The sequence below is a fragment of the Pseudophryne corroboree genome, unplaced genomic scaffold, assembly GCF_028390025.1.
Source record: "Pseudophryne corroboree isolate aPseCor3 unplaced genomic scaffold, aPseCor3.hap2 scaffold_982, whole genome shotgun sequence".
NCBI lineage: Eukaryota > Metazoa > Chordata > Amphibia > Anura > Myobatrachidae > Pseudophryne > Pseudophryne corroboree.
In genome coordinates this window covers 64190-77588 of record NW_026970562.1, presented here as the reverse complement: position 1 = coordinate 77588, position 13399 = coordinate 64190, and the positions used below count along the sequence as shown (strand labels likewise).

At 49.6% G+C, this 13399-nt stretch overlaps 23 non-coding genes across 23 annotated transcripts; 20 read left to right on the top strand and 3 right to left on the bottom strand.

Annotated features, from left to right (window-relative positions):
* Window positions 1-560: 560 nt before the first annotated feature.
* Window positions 561-673, bottom strand: LOC135048819 (U5 spliceosomal RNA). Its single transcript, XR_010240614.1, has one exon. It is a non-coding gene; the product is annotated as a U5 spliceosomal RNA (small nuclear RNA).
* A 286-nt stretch (window positions 674-959) lies between these two features.
* On the bottom strand, window positions 960-1076 carry LOC135048824 (U5 spliceosomal RNA). Its single transcript, XR_010240619.1, has one exon. It is a non-coding gene; the product is annotated as a U5 spliceosomal RNA (small nuclear RNA).
* A 270-nt stretch (window positions 1077-1346) lies between these two features.
* Window positions 1347-1462, bottom strand: LOC135048792 (U5 spliceosomal RNA). Its single transcript, XR_010240588.1, has one exon. It is a non-coding gene; the product is annotated as a U5 spliceosomal RNA (small nuclear RNA).
* A 144-nt stretch (window positions 1463-1606) lies between these two features.
* Window positions 1607-1770, top strand: LOC135048838 (U1 spliceosomal RNA). The gene has a single exon (XR_010240633.1). It is a non-coding gene; the product is annotated as a U1 spliceosomal RNA (small nuclear RNA).
* A 152-nt stretch (window positions 1771-1922) lies between these two features.
* LOC135048754 (U1 spliceosomal RNA) lies at window positions 1923-2085 on the top strand. Its single transcript, XR_010240557.1, has one exon. It is a non-coding gene; the product is annotated as a U1 spliceosomal RNA (small nuclear RNA).
* A 674-nt stretch (window positions 2086-2759) lies between these two features.
* Window positions 2760-2923, top strand: LOC135048741 (U1 spliceosomal RNA). The gene has a single exon (XR_010240544.1). It is a non-coding gene; the product is annotated as a U1 spliceosomal RNA (small nuclear RNA).
* Window positions 2924-3075: 152 nt separating this feature from the next.
* LOC135048712 (U1 spliceosomal RNA) lies at window positions 3076-3238 on the top strand. Its single transcript, XR_010240523.1, has one exon. It is a non-coding gene; the product is annotated as a U1 spliceosomal RNA (small nuclear RNA).
* A 671-nt stretch (window positions 3239-3909) lies between these two features.
* On the top strand, window positions 3910-4073 carry LOC135048864 (U1 spliceosomal RNA). Its single transcript, XR_010240660.1, has one exon. It is a non-coding gene; the product is annotated as a U1 spliceosomal RNA (small nuclear RNA).
* A 152-nt stretch (window positions 4074-4225) lies between these two features.
* LOC135048772 (U1 spliceosomal RNA) lies at window positions 4226-4388 on the top strand. The gene has a single exon (XR_010240571.1). It is a non-coding gene; the product is annotated as a U1 spliceosomal RNA (small nuclear RNA).
* A 674-nt stretch (window positions 4389-5062) lies between these two features.
* LOC135048729 (U1 spliceosomal RNA) lies at window positions 5063-5226 on the top strand. Its single transcript, XR_010240538.1, has one exon. It is a non-coding gene; the product is annotated as a U1 spliceosomal RNA (small nuclear RNA).
* Window positions 5227-6198: 972 nt separating this feature from the next.
* Window positions 6199-6362, top strand: LOC135048846 (U1 spliceosomal RNA). The gene has a single exon (XR_010240641.1). It is a non-coding gene; the product is annotated as a U1 spliceosomal RNA (small nuclear RNA).
* A 152-nt stretch (window positions 6363-6514) lies between these two features.
* Window positions 6515-6677, top strand: LOC135048711 (U1 spliceosomal RNA). The gene has a single exon (XR_010240522.1). It is a non-coding gene; the product is annotated as a U1 spliceosomal RNA (small nuclear RNA).
* A 670-nt stretch (window positions 6678-7347) lies between these two features.
* On the top strand, window positions 7348-7512 carry LOC135048743 (U1 spliceosomal RNA). Its single transcript, XR_010240546.1, has one exon. It is a non-coding gene; the product is annotated as a U1 spliceosomal RNA (small nuclear RNA).
* Window positions 7513-7661: 149 nt separating this feature from the next.
* Window positions 7662-7824, top strand: LOC135048723 (U1 spliceosomal RNA). The gene has a single exon (XR_010240532.1). It is a non-coding gene; the product is annotated as a U1 spliceosomal RNA (small nuclear RNA).
* A 674-nt stretch (window positions 7825-8498) lies between these two features.
* Window positions 8499-8662, top strand: LOC135048855 (U1 spliceosomal RNA). Its single transcript, XR_010240652.1, has one exon. It is a non-coding gene; the product is annotated as a U1 spliceosomal RNA (small nuclear RNA).
* A 152-nt stretch (window positions 8663-8814) lies between these two features.
* On the top strand, window positions 8815-8977 carry LOC135048744 (U1 spliceosomal RNA). Its single transcript, XR_010240547.1, has one exon. It is a non-coding gene; the product is annotated as a U1 spliceosomal RNA (small nuclear RNA).
* Window positions 8978-9651: 674 nt separating this feature from the next.
* On the top strand, window positions 9652-9815 carry LOC135048854 (U1 spliceosomal RNA). Its single transcript, XR_010240650.1, has one exon. It is a non-coding gene; the product is annotated as a U1 spliceosomal RNA (small nuclear RNA).
* A 152-nt stretch (window positions 9816-9967) lies between these two features.
* Window positions 9968-10130, top strand: LOC135048726 (U1 spliceosomal RNA). The gene has a single exon (XR_010240535.1). It is a non-coding gene; the product is annotated as a U1 spliceosomal RNA (small nuclear RNA).
* Window positions 10131-10804: 674 nt separating this feature from the next.
* LOC135048853 (U1 spliceosomal RNA) lies at window positions 10805-10968 on the top strand. Its single transcript, XR_010240649.1, has one exon. It is a non-coding gene; the product is annotated as a U1 spliceosomal RNA (small nuclear RNA).
* Window positions 10969-11120: 152 nt separating this feature from the next.
* LOC135048721 (U1 spliceosomal RNA) lies at window positions 11121-11283 on the top strand. Its single transcript, XR_010240530.1, has one exon. It is a non-coding gene; the product is annotated as a U1 spliceosomal RNA (small nuclear RNA).
* A 674-nt stretch (window positions 11284-11957) lies between these two features.
* Window positions 11958-12121, top strand: LOC135048708 (U1 spliceosomal RNA). The gene has a single exon (XR_010240519.1). It is a non-coding gene; the product is annotated as a U1 spliceosomal RNA (small nuclear RNA).
* A 152-nt stretch (window positions 12122-12273) lies between these two features.
* On the top strand, window positions 12274-12436 carry LOC135048760 (U1 spliceosomal RNA). The gene has a single exon (XR_010240563.1). It is a non-coding gene; the product is annotated as a U1 spliceosomal RNA (small nuclear RNA).
* Window positions 12437-13107: 671 nt separating this feature from the next.
* On the top strand, window positions 13108-13272 carry LOC135048751 (U1 spliceosomal RNA). The gene has a single exon (XR_010240554.1). It is a non-coding gene; the product is annotated as a U1 spliceosomal RNA (small nuclear RNA).
* Window positions 13273-13399: the final 127 nt, after the last annotated feature.

Genomic DNA, 13399 nt, shown 5'->3' with positions numbered 1-13399 from the left:
TTTGTACTGTTTTCCATGTGCTCCCAGATCTTTCAAGCAAGTAGCATGGTCAAGAAAGTTCTGTTTGAAAAGAAACAAACATTTACTGTCATTGTTATGCAAATAAACTTACATTAAAGCTAACCAGAAAGCACACTCGTTCTGTCTTTAAACTGATAAAAGAAACCCCAATAATATGGGCATACCTCCCAACTTTGTCGGCTCGCAAAGAGGGACACACGCGCGGCGAAGTCGCACGCGCTCCCAAAAAGGGCGTGGCCTAAGTAAAAAGGGGCATGGCTTCGTGGGAGGACCCGCGATCGCGAGTCACGCCCCCGTTTTCGGCACTGAGGGGGCATGCCCAGCGCTCTGTGAGCCGCTGGCATGCCACCTCTCCCTCTGACTTCAGTGAATAGACGCTGTGCGCACAGCGACTATTCACCGCTGCTCTGCTAAGCAGGGCAGCGACAGACAGAGCCTCCCAACTGTCCTCCCCACCGCGGGACACTGCGGCCCGCAGGTGGGACAGCGGGACAGTCCCCAAAAAACGGGACTGTCCCGCGAAAATCGGGACAGTTGGGAGGTATGATATGGGGCATGCAAAAATTGAGATAAAACTCAGTTTTGCTCCTCTCCACGGAAATCTTTAGTAAAAGGCGAAAGATTTGTTCGTTCTGAAGAGAAACCAGAGCATGACCAAGATTCCACCTGTCGCCTGAGTGCCATGCCAGCAGTCCTCATTCAGCTCAAAGTGAGCACCCAATTTGAAAGAAAGAAAGCAGATTTCTCACCAGGCTTCCCCTTGCTATAAACATGGTTTGTACTCTTTTCCATGTGCTCCCAGATCTTTCAAGCAATTAGTATGGTCAAGAAAGTTCTGCTTGAAAAGAAACAGACATTTATTGTCATTGTTATGCAAATAAACTTACATTAAAGCTAACAAGAAAGCACACTTGTTCTGTCTTTAAACTGATAAAAGAAACCCCAATAATATGGGGCATGCAAAAATTGAGATAAAACTCAGTTTTGCTCCTCTCCACGGATAATCTTTAATAAAAGGCGAAAGATTTGTTCATTCTGAAGAGAAACCAGAGCATGACCAAGATTCCACCTGTCGCCTGAGTGCTGTGCCAGCAGTCCTCATTCAGATCAAAGTGAGCGCCCAATTTGAAAGAAAGCAGATTTCTCACCTGGCTTCTCCTTGCTATAAGCATGGTTTGTACTGTATTCCATGTGCTCCCAGATCTTTAAAGCAAGTAGCATGGTCAAGAAAGTTCTGTTTGAACATAAATAAACATTTACTGTCATTTCTATGCAAATGAGCTTACATTAAAGCACACTCATTCTATCTTTAAACCGGTAAAAGAAACCCCAAAAAGATGGGGCATGCAAAAATTGAGATAAAACTCGGTTTTGCTCCTCTCCACGGAAATCTTTAGTAAGAGGCGAAAGATTTGTTCGTTCTGAAGAGAAACCAGAGCATGACCAAGATTTTTATCTGAAAATATGTGTTCTCCCTGCAGTTGTTGTCCCCAGATGAGAGTTCCCTTGTGCTGCCTCAGCTGAATCTCCTTTACTTGACAGAGATGTGCCTGAGCAGCGGCCCTCCCCAGCCTTATCCCAAATCATACTTATTTTGCATAGGCGATACCATGGTCATGAAGATTGTTCTCCCAGGGTGAGGTTCATTCATTGCATTCTGGGTATGCTGACCCCTGTGATTTCCCCAAATGTGGGAAACTCGACTGCATTATTTGTGGTAGTGGGGGACTGTGTTTGTGCTTTCCTCTAGTCAGCTCTGGTAAAAGTCAGATTTATTTGTCTCAGATCTTCCTCTAGCCTTGTTCTTCTTTCGAGAGTTCCCTTGTGCTGCCTCAGTTGGATCTCTTTCACTTGACAGGGGGGTGCCCGAGTAGCGACCCTCCCCAGCTCTAGCCCAACTCCTACTTACCTGCCAGGTGAGATACTATGATCATGAAGGTGCTTCTCCCAGGGCAAGGCTCACCCATTGCACTCTGGGTGTGGTGCCCCTGCGATTTCCCCAAATGTGGGAAGCTTGACTGCATAATTTGTGTTTCCCCTGGTCGGCTCTCGTATAATTCAGATCTCTTTGTCTCAGGTCTCTCTCCAGCCTAGTTTGCTGTCTGTTTCCACTTCTTTTTTCATGAGCCCCTCCCTTTTATACCCTTGTGCACTATCCTGACTTCTCCTCTTGTCTGCTTATTTTGTGCCTTCCAATGCACAATGCAAACTACAGGTAGTGCTGCAGGGCCCACTCCCTTTTACTTGCCGTACAGAGCAGCTCTGGAGCTGTTACAGTGCCCAGCTGCTGCAAGAAATCAGCTTGAATGCTTCAGGGGCTGGGGCATAGCCAACATGAGCCCCACACCGAAGGAGGGTGGAGGTGTTTAATGCGAACTAGGGGTCATCCAAGCGCCGCAAAAGGCCGCTATGCCCTGCACGCCCCTTTTCTCTTTTCATATGCAGACGAGGGTTGAAGCCAACTTTGACCCACTGCTTGGATGACATCACCGTATGCAAATCCATCTGCTGCAGGCCTTCCCCCAGGAATGCTTGCACTAGTTGTTGCATTTGGTTTGTTGTTTGGGGGTGCTTCATTATTAGGCAGCCTTCTGCCCTCCCATGTTCATCTGAAAATATGTGTTCTCCCTGCAGTTGTTGTCCCCAGATGAGAGTTCCCTTGTGCTGCCTCAGTTGAATCTCCTTTACTTGACAGAGATGTGCCTGAGCAGCGGCCCTCCCCAGCCCTATCCCAAATCATACTTATTTTGCATAGGAGATACCATGGTCATGAAGATTGTTCTCCCAGGGTGAGGTTCATTCATTGCATTCTGGGTATGCTGACCCCTGTGATTTCCCCAAATGTGGGAAACTCGACTGCATTATTTGTGGTAGTGGGGGACTGTGTTTGTGCTTTCCTCTGGTCAGCTCTGGTAAAAGTCAGATTTATTTGTCTCAGATCTTCCTCTAGCCTTGTTCTTCTTTCGAGAGTTCCCTTGTGCTGCCTCAGTTGAATCTCCTTCACTTGACAGGGGGGTACCCGAGCAGCGACCCTCCCCAGCTCTAGCCCAACTTCTACTTACCTGGCAGGTGAGATACTATGATCATGTAGGTGCTTCTCCCAGGGCAAGGCTCACCCATTGCACTCTGGGTGTGCTGCTCCTGCGATTTCCCCAAATGTGGGAAACTTGACTGCATAATTTGTGTTTCCCCTGGTCGGCTCTCGTATAATTCAGATCTCTTTGTCTCAGGTCTCTCTCCAGCCTAGTTTGCTGTCTGTTTCAACTTCTCTTTTCTTGAGCCGCTCCCTTCTATGCCCTTGCGCACTATCCTGACTTCTCCCGTCTGCTTACTTTGTGCCTTCCAATGCACAATGCAAACTACAGGTAGTGCTGCAGGGCCCACACCCTTTTACTTGCCGTTCAGAGCAGCTCTGGAGCTGTTACAGTGCCCAGCTGCTGCAAGAAATCAGCTTGAATGCTTCAGGGGCTGGGGCATAGCCAACATGAGCCCCACACCGAAGGAGGGTGGAGGTGTTTAATGCGAACTAGGGGTCATCCAAGCGCCGCAAAAGGCCGCCATGCCCTGCACGCCCCTTTTCTCTTTTCATATGCAGACGAGGGTTGAAGCCAACTTTGACCCACTGCTTGGATGACATCACTATATGCAAATCCATCTGCTGCAGGCCTTCCCCCAGGAATGCTTGTACTAGTTGTTGCATTTGGTTTGTTGTTTGGGGGTGCTTCAGTATTAGGCAGCCTTCTGCCCTCCCATGTTTATCTGAAAATATGTGTTCTCCCTGCAGTTGTTGTCCCCAGATGAGAGTTCCCTTGTGCTGCCTCAGTTGAATCTCCTTTACTTGACAGAGATGTGCCTGAGCAGCGGCCCTCCCCAACCCTATCCCAAATCATACTTATTTTGCATAGGCGATACCATGGTCATGAAGATTGTTCTCCCAGGGTGAGGTTCATTCATTGCATTCTATGTATGCTGACCCCTGTGATTTCCCCAAATGTGGGAAACTCGACTGCATTATTTGTGGTAGTGGGGGACTGTGTTTGTGCTTTCCTCTGGACAGCTCTGGTAAAAGTCAGATTTCTTTGTCTCAGATCTTCCTCTAGCCTTGTTCTTCTTTCGAGAGTTCCCTTGTGCTGCCTCAGTTGGATCTCTTTAACTTGACAGGGGGGTGCCCGAGCAGCGACCCTCCCCAGCTCTAGCCCAACTCCTACTTACTTGCCAGGTGAGATACTATGATCATGAAGGATCTTCTCCCAGGGCAAGGCTCACCCATTGCACTCTGGGTGTGGTGCCCCTGCGATTTCCCCAAATGTGGGAAGCTTGACTGCATAATTTGTGTTTCCCCTGGTCGGCTCTCGTATAATTCAGATCTCTTTGTCTCAGGTCTCTCTCCAGCCTAGTTTGCTGTCTGTTTCCACTTCTTTTTTCATGAGCCCCTCCCTTTTATACCCTTGTGCACTATCCTGACTTCTCCTCCTGTCTGCTTACTTTGTGCCTTCCAATGCACAATGCAAACTACAGGTAGTGCTGTAGGGCCCACACCCTTTAACTTGCCGTACAGAGCAGCTCTGGAGCTGTTACAGTGCCCAGCTACTGCAAGAAATCAGCTTGAATGCTTCAGGGGCTGGGGCACAGCCAACATGAGCCCCACACCGAAGGAGGGTGGAGGTGTTTAATGTGAACTAGGGGTCATCCAAGCACCGCAAAAGGCCGCCATGCCCTGCACGCCCCTTTTCTCTTTTCATATGCAGACGAGGGTTGAAGCCAACTTTGACCCACTGCTTGGATGACATCACCGTATGCAAATCAATCTGCTGCAGGCCTTCCCCCAGGAATGCTTGCACTATTTGTTGCATTTGGTTTGTTGTTTGGGGGTGCTTCAGTATTAGGCAGCCTTCTGCCCTCCCATGTTCATCTGAAAATATGTGTTCTCCCTGCAGTTGTTGTCCCCAGATGAGAGTTCCCTTGTGCTGCCTCAGTTGAATCTCCTTTACTTGACAGAGATGTGCCTGAGCAGCGGCCCTCCCCAGCCCTATCCCAAATCATACTTATTTTGCATAGGAGATACCATGGTCATGAAGATTGTTCTCCCAGGGTGAGGTTCATTCATTGCATTCTGGGTATGCTGACCCCTGTGATTTCCCCAAATGTGGGAAACTCGACTGCATTATTTGTGGTAGTGGGGGACTGTGTTTGTGCTTTCCTCTGGTCAGCTCTGGTAAAAGTCAGATTTATTTGTCTCAGATCTTCCTCTAGCCTTGTTCTTCTTTCGAGAGTTTCCTTGTGCTGCCTCAGTTGGATCTCTTTCACTTGACAGGGGGGTGCCCGAGCAGCGACCCTCCCCAGCTCTAGCCCAACTCCTACTTACCTGCCAGGTGAGATACTATGATCATGAAGGTGCTTCTCCCAGGGCAAGGCTCACCCATTGCACTCTGATTTCCCCAAATGTGGGAAGCTTGACTGCATAATTTGTGTTTCCCCTGGTCGGCTCTCGTATAATTCAGATCTCTTTGTCTCAGGTCTCTCTCCAGCCTAGTTTGCTGTCTGTTTCCACTTCTTTTTTCATGAGCCCCTCCCTTTTATACCCTTGTGCACTATCCTGACTTCTCCTCCTGTCTGCTTACTTTGTGCCTTCCAATGCACAATGCAAACTACAGGTAGTGCTGCAGGGCCCACACCCTTTTACTTGCCGTACAGAGCAGCTCTGGAGCTGTTACAGTGCCCAGCTGCTGCAAGAAATCAGCTTGAATGCTTCAGGGGCTGGGGCATAGCCAACATGAGCCCCACACCGAAGGAGGGTGGAGGTGTTTAATGCGAACTAGGGGTCATCCAAGCGCCGCAAAAGGCCGCCATGCCCTGCACGCCCCTTTTCTCTTTTCATATGCAGACGAGGGTTGAAGCCAACTTTGACCCACTGCTTGGATGACATCACCGTATGCAAATCCATCTGCTGCAGGCCTTCCCCCAGGAATGCTTGCACTAGTTGATGCATTTGGTTTGTTGTTTGGGGGTGCTTCAGTATTAGGCAGCCTTCTGCCCTCCCATGTTCATCTGAAAATATGTGTTCTCCCTGCAGTTGTTGTCCCCAGATGAGAGTTCCCTTGTGCTGCCTCAGTTGAATCTCCTTTACTTGACAGAGATGTGCCTGAGCAGCGGCCCTCCCCAGCCCTATCCCAAATCATACTTATTTTGCATAGGAGATACCATGGTCATGAAGATTGTTCTCCCACGGTGAGGTTCATTCATTGCATTCTGGGTATGCTGACCCCTGTGATTTCCCCAAATGTGGGAAACTCGACTGCTTTATTTGTGGTAGTGGGGGACTGTGTTTGTGCTTTCCTCTGGTCAGCTCTGGTAAAAGTCAGATTTCTTTGTCTCAGATCTTCCTTTAGCCTTGTTCTTCTTTCGAGAGTTCCCTTGTGCTGCCTCAGTTGGATCTCCTTCACTTGACAGGGGGGTACCCGAGCAGCGACCCTCCCCAGCTCTAGCCCAACTTCTACTTACCTGGCAGGTGAGATACTATGATCATGTAGGTGCTTCTCCCAGGGCAAGGCTCACCCATTGCACTCTGGGTGTGCTGCTCCTGCGATTTCCCCAAATGTGGGAAACTTGACTGCATAATTTGTGTTTCCCCTGGTCGGCTCTCGTATAATTCAGATCTCTTTGTCTCAGGTCTCTCTCCAGCCTAGTTTGCTGTCTGTTTCAACTTCTCTTTTCTTGAGCCGCTCCCTTCTATGCCCTTGCGCACTATCCTGACTTCTCCCGTCTGCTTACTTTGTGCCTTCCAATGCACAATGCAAACTACAGGTAGTGCTGCAGGGCCCACACCCTTTTACTTGCCGTTCAGAGCTGCTCTGGAGCTGTTACAGTGCCCAGCTGCTGCAATAAATCAGCTTGAATGCTTCAGGGGATGGGGCATAGCCAACATGAGCCCCACACCAAAGGAGGGTGGGGTGTTTAATGCGAACTAGGGGTCATCCAAGCACCGCAAAAGGTCGCCATGCCCTGCACGCCCCTTTTCTCTTTTCATATGCAGATGAGGGTTGAAGCCAACTTTGACCCACTGCTTGGATGACATCACCGTATGCAAATCCGTCTTCTGCAGAACTTCCCCCAGGAATGCTTGCACTAGTTGTTGCATTTGGTTTGTTGTTTGGGGGTGCTTCAGTATTAGGCAGCCTTCTGCCCTCCCATGTTCATCTGAAAATATGTGTTCTCCCTGCAGTTGTTGTCCCCAGATGAGAGTTCCCTTGTGCTGCCTCAGTTGAATCTCCTTTACTTGACAGAGATGTGCATGAGCAGCGGCCCTCCCCAGCCCTATCCCAAATCATACTTATTTTGCATAGGAGATACCATGGTCATGAAGATTACTCTCCCAGGGTGAGGTTCATTCATTGCATTCTGGGTATGCTGACCCCTGTGATTTCCCCAAATGTGGGAAACGTGACTGCTTTATTTGTTGGTAGTGGGGGACTGTGTTTGTGTTTTCCTCTGATCTCTGGTAAAAGTCAGATTTCTTTGTTTCAGATCTTCCTCTAGCCTTGTTCTTCTTTCGAGAGTTTCCTTGTGCTGCCTCAGTTGGATCTCCTTCACTTGACAGGGGGGTGCCCGAGCAGCGACCCTCCCCAGCTCTAGCCCAACTCCTACTTACCTGCCAGGTGAGATACTATGATCATGAAGGTGCTTCTCCCAGGGCAAGGCTCACCCATTGCACTCTGGGTGTGCTGCCCCTGCGATTTCCCCAAATGTGGGAAACTTGACTGCATAATTTGTGTTTCCCCTGGTCAGGTCTCGTATAATTCAGATCTCTTTGTCTCAGGTCTCTCTCCAGCCTAGTTTGCTGTCTGTTTCCACTTCTCTTTTCTTGAGCCGCTCCCTTCTATGCCCTTGCGCACTATCCTGACTTCTCCTCCTTTCTGCTTACTTTGTGCCTTCCAACGCACAATGCGAACTACAGGTAGTGCTGCAGGGCCCACACCCTTTTACTTGCCTTACAGAGCAGCTCTGGAGCTGTTACAGTGCCCAGCTGCTGCAAGAAATCAGCTTGAATGCTTCAGGGGCTGGGGCATAGCCAACATGAGCCCCACACCGAAGGAGGGTGGAGGTGTTTAATGCAAACTAGGGGTCAGCCAAGTGCTGCAAAAGGCCACCATGCCCTGCACGCCCCTTTTCTCTTTTCATATGCAGACGAGGGTTGAAGCCAACTTTGACCCACTGCTTGGATGACATCACCATATGCAAATCTATCTGCTGCAGGCCTTCCCCCAGGAATGCTTGCACTAGTTGTTGCATTTGGTTTGTTGTTTGGGGGTGCTTCAGTATTAGGCAGCCTTCTGCCCTCCCATGTTCATCTGAAAATATGTGTTCTCCCTGCAGTTGTTGTCCCCAGATGAGAGTTCCCTTGTGCTGCCTCAGTTGAATCTCCTTTACTTGACAGAGATGTGCCTGAGCAGCGGCCCTCCCCAGCCATATCCCAAATCATACTTATTTTGCATAGGAGATACCATTGTTATGAAGATTGTTCTCCCAGGGTGCGGTTCATTCATTGCACTCTGGGTATGCTGACCCCTGTGATTTCCCCAAATGTGGGAAACTCGACTGCATTATTTGTGGTAGTGGTGGACTGTGTTTGTGCTTTCCTCTGGTCAGCTCTGGTAAAAGTCAGATTTCTTTGTCTCAGATCTTCCTCTAGCCTTGTTCTTCTTTCGAGAGTTCCTTTGTGCTGCCTCAGTTGGATCTCCTTCACTTGACAGGGGGGTGCCCGAGCAGCGACCCTCCCCAGCTCTAGCCCAACTCCTACTTACCTGCCAGGTGAGATACTATGATCATGAAGGTGCTTCTCCAAGGGCAAGGCTCACCCATTGCACTCTGGGTGTGCTGCTCCTGCGATTTCCCCAAATGTGGGAAACTTGACTGCATAATTTGTGTTTCCCCTGGTCAGGTCTCGTATAATTCAGATATCTTTGTCTCAGGTCTCTCTCCAGCCTAGTTTGCTGTCTGTTTCCACTTCTCTTTTCTTGAGCCGCTCCCTTCTATGCCCTTGCGCACTATCCTGACTTCTCCTCCTTTCTGCTTACTTTGTGCCTTCCAACGCACAATGCGAACTACAGGTAGTGCTGCAGGGCCCACACCCTTTTACTTGCCTTACAGAGCAGCTCTGGAGCTGTTACAGTGCCCAGCTGCTGCAAGAAATCAGCTTGAATGCTTCAGGGGCTGGGGCATAGCCAACATGAGCCCCACACCGAAGGAGGGTGGAGGTGTTTAATGCAAACTAGGGGTCAGCCAAGTGCCGCAAAAGGCCACCATGCCCTGCACGCCCCTTTTCTCTTTTCATATGCAGACGAGGGTTGAAGCCAACTTTGACCCACTGCTTGGATGACATCACCATATGCAAATCTATCTGCTGCAGGCCTTCCCCCAGGAATGCTTGCACTAGTTGTTGCATTTGGTTTGTTGTTTGGGGGTGCTTCAGTATTAGGCAGCCTTCTGCCCTCCCATGTTCATCTGAAAATATGTGTTCTCCCTGCAGTTGTTGTCCCCAGATGAGAGTTCCCTTGTGCTGCCTCAGTTGAATCTCCTTTACTTGACAGAGATGTGCCTGAGCAGCGGCCCTCCCCAGCCATATCCCAAATCATACTTATTTTGCATAGGAGATACCATTGTTATGAAGATTGTTCTCCCAGGGTGCGGTTCATTCATTGCACTCTGGGTATGCTGACCCCTGTGATTTCCCCAAATGTGGGAAACTCGACTGCATTATTTGTGGTAGTGGTGGACTGTGTTTGTGCTTTCCTCTGGTCAGCTCTGGTAAAAGTCAGATTTCTTTGTCTCAGATCTTCCTCTAGCCTTGTTCTTCTTTCGAGAGTTCCTTTGTGCTGCCTCAGTTGGATCTCCTTCACTTGACAGGGGGGTGCCCGAGCAGCGACCCTCCCCAGCTCTAGCCCAACTCCTACTTACCTGCCAGGTGAGATACTATGATCATGAAGGTGCTTCTCCCAGGGCAAGGCTCACCCATTGCACTCTGGGTGTGCTGCTCCTGCGATTTCCCCAAATGTGGGAAACTTGACTGCATAATTTGTGTTTCCCCTGGTCAGGTCTCGTATAATTCAGATATCTTTGTCTCAGGTCTCTCTCCAGCCTAGTTTGCTGTCTGTTTCCACTTCTCTTTTCTTGAGCCGCTCCCTTCTATGCCCTTGCGCACTATCCTGACTTCTCCTCCTTTCTGCTTACTTTGTGCCTTCCAACGCACAATGCGAACTACAGGTAGTGCTGCAGGGCCCACACCCTTTTACTTGCCTTACAGAGCAGCTCTGGAGCTGTTACAGTGCCCAGCTGCTGCAAGAAATCAGCTTGAATGCTTCAGGGGCTGGGGCATAGCCAACATGAGCCCCACACCGAAGGAGGGTGGAGGTGTTTAATGCAAACTAGGGGTCAGCCAAGTGCCGCAATAGGCCACCATGCCCTGCACGCCCCTTTTCTCTTTTCATATGCAGACGAGGGTTGAAGCCAACTTTGACCCACTGCTTGGATGACATCACCATATGCAAATCTATCTGCTGCAGGCCTTCCCCCAGGAATGCTTGCACTAGTTGTTGCATTTGGTTTGTTGTTTGGGGGTGCTTCAGTATTAGGCAGCCTTCTGCCCTCCCATGTTCATCTGAAAATATGTGTTCTCCCTGCAGTTGTTGTCCCCAGATGAGAGTTCCCTTGTGCTGCCTCAGTTGAATCTCCTTTACTTGACAGAGATGTGCCTGAGCAGCGGCCCTCCCCAGCCATATCCCAAATCATACTTATTTTGCATAGGAGATACCATTGTTATGAAGATTGTTCTCCCAGGGTGCGGTTCATTCATTGCACTCTGGGTATGCTGACCCCTGTGATTTCCCCAAATGTGGGAAACTCGACTGCATTATTTGTGGTAGTGGTGGACTGTGTTTGTGCTTTCCTCTGGTCAGCTCTGGTAAAAGTCAGATTTCTTTGTCTCAGATCTTCCTCTAGCCTTGTTCTTCTTTCGAGAGTTCCTTTGTGCTGCCTCAGTTGGATCTCCTTCACTTGACAGGGGGGTGCCCGAGCAGCGACCCTCCCCAGCTCTAGCCCAACTCCTACTTACCTGCCAGGTGAGATACTATGATCATGAAGGTGCTTCTCCCAGGGCAAGGCTCACCCATTGCACTCTGGGTGTGCTGCCCCTGCAATTTCCCCAAATGTGGGAAACTTGACTGCATAATTTGTGTTTCCCCTGGTCGGCTCTCGTATAATTCAGATCTCTTTGTCTCAGGTCTCTCTCCAGCCTAGTTTGCTGTCTGTTTCCACTTCTCTTTTCTTGAGCCCCTCCCTTCTATACCCTTGTGCACTATCCTGACTTCTCCTCCCGTCTGCTTACTTTGTGCCTTCCAATGCACAATGCAAACTACAGGTAGTGCTGCAGGGCCCACACCCTTTTACTTGCCTTACAGAGCAGCTCTGGAGCTGTTACAGTGCCCAGCTGCTGCAAGAAATCAGCTTGAATGCTTCATGGGATGGGGCATGGCCAACATGAGCCCCACACCAAAGGAGGGTGGGGGTGTTTAATGCGATCTAGGGGTCATCCAAGCAGCGCAAAAGGCCGCCATGCCCTGCACGCCCCTTTTCTCTTTTCATATGCAGATGAGGGTTGAAGCCAACTTTGACCCACTGCTTGGATAACATCACCATATGCAAATCCATCTGCTGCAGGCCTTCCCCCAGGAATGCTTGCACTAGTTGTTGCATTTGGTTTGTTGTTTGGGGGTGCTTCAGTATTAGGCAGCCTTCTGCCCTCCCATGTTCATCTGAAAATATGTGTTCTCCCTGCAGTTGTTGTCCCCAGATGAGAGTTCCCTTGTGCTGCCTCAGTTGAATTTCCTTTACTTGACAGAGATGTGCCTGAGCAGCGGCCCTCCCCAGCCCTATCCCAAATCATACTTATTTTGCATAGGAGACACCATGGTCATGAAGATTGTTCACCCAGGGTGAGGTTCATTCATTGCATTCTGGGTATGCTGACCCCTGTGATTTCCCCAAATGTGGGAAACTCGCCTGCATTATTTGTGGTAGTGGGGGACTGTGTTTGTGTTTTCCGCTGGTCAGCTCTGGTAAAAGTCAGATTTCTTTGTCTCAGATCTTCCTCTAGCCTTGTTCTTCTTTCGAGAGTTCCATTGTGCTGCCTCAGTTGGATCTCCTTCACTTGACAGGGGGGTGCCCGAGCAGCGACCCTCCCCAGCTCTAGCCCAACTCCTATTTACCTGCCAGGTGAGATACTATGATCTTGAAGGTGCTTCTCCCAGGGCAAGGCTCACCCATTGCACTCTGGCTGTGCTGCCCCTGCGATTTCCCCAAATGTGGGAAACTTGACTGCATAATTTGTGTTTCCCCTGGTCGGCTCTCGTATAATTCAGATCTCTTTGTCTCAGGTCTCTCTCCAGCCTAGTTTGCTGTCTGTTTCCACTTCTCTTTTCTTGAGCCGCTCCCTTCTATGCCCTTGCGCACTATCCTGACTTCTCCCGTCTGCTTACTTTGTGCCTTCCAACGCACAATGCGAACTACAGGTAGTGCTGCAGGGCCCACACCCTTTTATTTGCCTTACAGAGCAGCTCTGGAGCTGTTACAGTGCCCAGCTGCTGCAAGAAATCAGCTTGAATGCTTCAGGGGCTGGGGCATAGTCAACATGAGCCCCACACCGAAGGAGGGTGGAGGTGTTTAATGCGAACTAGGGGTCATCCAAGCACCGCAAAAGGCCGCCATGCCCTGCATGCCCCTTTTCTCTTTTCATATGCAGATGAGGGTTGAAGCCAACTTTGACCCACTGCTTGGATGACATCACCGTATGCAAATCCGTCTTCTGCAGAACTTCCCCCAGGAATGCTTGCACTAGTTGTTGCATTTGGTTTGTTGTTTGGGGGTGCTTCAGTATTAGGCAGCCTTCTGCCCTCCCATGTTCATCTGAAAATATGTGTTCTCCCTGCAGTTGTTGTCCCCAGATGAGAGTTCCCTTGTGCTGCCTCAGTTGAATCTCCTTTACTTGACAGAGATGTGCATGAGCAGCGGCCCTCCCCAGCCCTATCCCAAATCATACTTATTTTGCATAGGAGATACCATGGTCATGAAGATTACACTCCCAGGGTGAGGTTCATTCATTGCATTCTGGGTATGCTGACCCCTGTGATTTCCCCAAATGTGGGAAACGTGACTGCTTTATTTGTTGGTAGTGGGGGACTGTGTTTGTGTTTTCCTCTGATCTCTGGTAAAAGTCAGATTTCTTTGTTTCAGATCTTCCTCTAGCCTTGTTCTTCTTTCGAGAGTTTCCTTGTGCTGCCTCAGTTGGATCTCCTTCACTTGACAGGGGGGTGCCCGAGCAGCGACC